Consider the following 2601-nt stretch of genomic DNA (forward strand, 5'->3'; position numbering starts at 1 on the left):
GCTCCCGAGCTCCCTGTTTCAGTATGGTTCACCTGTGCTCTGGAGCGCCAGTTTTCAGTCTGGTCGCGCTTGCACTCCTGAGCTCTCGGTTTCACTCTAGTTCGAGTGTGTGGTTGGGAGCTCCTGTTTTCAGTTTGGACACGGGCGTTCCCAGGCTCACTGTCACAGTCCGCTCTCTTGCGGGTGCTGGTCTGAGAGTCCAGCCCGCTCCGCAGCACAAGGGGCTATCGCTTCCCGGCANCGCCTACTCCTCCTCCATCTTTTCTCCTCCTTGCAGAAAGTGGTTGCCTTTCTGTTCATAGAGTTTCTGCTACTCTTTTCTTCATTCTCCAGTTGCATTCATAGGTATTCGGAATGGTTTGGTAGCTCTCTCGCTGAATTCCTGGGACCAGATGAACTTTAGGTCTCCTGCTCCTCCGCCATCTTGGAACGCCGAGCTGGAGCTCAACTCCTGTTTTATTTATTTATTTATTTATTTTTTTAANCTCCTTGCAGAAAGTGGTTGCCTTTCTGTTCATAGAGTTTCTGCTACTCTTTTCTTCATTCTCCAGTTGCATTCATAGGTATTCGGAATGGTTTGGTAGCTCTCTCGCTGAATTCCTGGGACCAGACGAACTTTAGGTCTCCTGCTCCTCCGCCATCTTGGAACGCCGAGCTGGAGCTCAACTCCTGTTTTAAACTGGGTTCCTTGCAGAAAGTGGTGGCTATTCTGTTCTTAGAGTTGCTGCTATTCTTTTCTTCATTCTCCAGTTGAGTTTGTAGGTGTTCAGAATGGTCTGATAGCTATCTAGCTGCATTCCTGGGACCAGCCAAAATTTAAGCCTCCTGCTCCTCCGCCATCTTGGACTCCTCTATCCACAGGCTNCTATCTAGCTGCATTCCTGGGACCAGACGAAATTTAAGCCTCCTGCTCCTCCGCCATCTTGGACTCCTCTATCCACAGGCTTTTTCTTATACAAAGGTCGCTCTGTGGACCTGAGAGGATGGAGGAGAAGTGCAGTTAATGTGATGCCTGGCACGTAGTCAACATTTTGCACATGGCAGTTCCATAGCGGTTGCTCAATGGCTCGGGCAAGCAGAGGGAGAAGGGGCCCAAGAGGATGGCTGCCCCTCCTGATGCCGGGAAAGACTTCCACACAGCTAGCCATCTTCCTGTCCCAGTCCTGGCCACCACCTCCAAGGCAACGCCCATTCCCTCTAGAGGGCATGACATCATTTTGTGACTCAGTTGCCGTTTGCAGGCTGCTCTGTGGGCGCTTTCCTCAGCTTTCTCCTGCACACCTCCTTGCTGGGCAGGCTCCCTGCAGTGGGACTGGCAGCCTGCCCTGCCATTTTCCTGACTCCCAAGCGCTGCCTCTATAGACGGGGTGTCAGATGCCTGCTTGGGGCCATGCTGAGTGTCCCAAAATGTGTCAGCTCCCACCCTCCAGCCGCCTGTCTGCTCATCTCCTCCCCCAGGTGCATTCCATGCCTGGCTGGGGCCAGAGCTGGGGGCGGGGCTCAGCATTGGTCCTGGTGGACTGGACCCACGGACTCTGGTTTCTGTCTTCCAGCTCTGGCACACCGGCTCTGCTCACCCCAAGCCTCGGCTCTCTTTTACCTTGGGGTCTGTTTGGGGTCTGCTGCTCCACGGGCAGCAAGCAGAACAGCGATGGCTTATGGAATCACTCACCTTGCATACCCTGCTGCCCAAATCCAGCCGGGGTCCATGCGGGGGACAAGTGGCAGCTTCTCCGTTCTACCTCTCACTGCCAGCACCCCAAAGTCCCATGGGACCCTTGGCCATGCAGTGCCATTTAGGAGACTGTGCTATTCCATGAACGACTTGCTTTCTAGAACCAGACCACTCACCACATGTCCTTCATGCCTTCACTTATTTCCCATCAGGGGTGCAGTTGTGAATTGCTTCCATGACCTACAGCCAACAAATTTGGGTCTCTAAGTTACCTCTTGCTAGTAAATCACATGGGACACATTACTTAACTTTTCTGCTCTCCAGGTCCCTCCTGTAGAATATGGGTAAAACCATAGGTCTGGGAGAACTGAGTGAAAATGCGAAGCCAGCGGGGCCTGGTGCCTGGCAACTGCCTCACACGAGCTAGTGCTGTGAGTGAGCTCGTGTGGAAGCAGCCCGAGAGCAAGCCTCCTGAAACTTCCTTCCCGCTTTGCGACATCTGTATTCACAGCTTAGATTGCCGCTCGCAGTTTCGCTGTATCAGGATTTATCTTATGTAGCAAATGCAAACCCAGACAACAGAAGGCTCTTGGATACACTGCGGCGTAAGGTTTGTAAGGTGTCCCTTTTTCCCCTCAGGGCCTGCTGTTCTTCCCTCAGCCACCTGTCGTCTGCCCTGAAAAGCAGTTCTGAGAGGTGGTGACTCCTTGAATAGTCTGGATTCAACTTCAGTAAACCTTGGCATAGGTGGGACTCTCTGTTCCCTGTGGTCTTAATAATCATGTCATATCACAAAGGAAATTCCTCTTCCCACTACCAGTTAAAAGCATCCTTTGCTGGTGTGTCCCCAAGACTCTAAGCTCCTTAGAGGCAGGAACTCAGTCAGGCTTGCAGAACCTGTGGCCTCCAGGGCTGTGTCTGCGTGT

Source organism: Ailuropoda melanoleuca, chromosome 6, assembly GCF_002007445.2.
Source record: "Ailuropoda melanoleuca isolate Jingjing chromosome 6, ASM200744v2, whole genome shotgun sequence".
In the NCBI taxonomy this organism is placed as follows: Eukaryota; Metazoa; Chordata; class Mammalia; order Carnivora; family Ursidae; genus Ailuropoda; species Ailuropoda melanoleuca.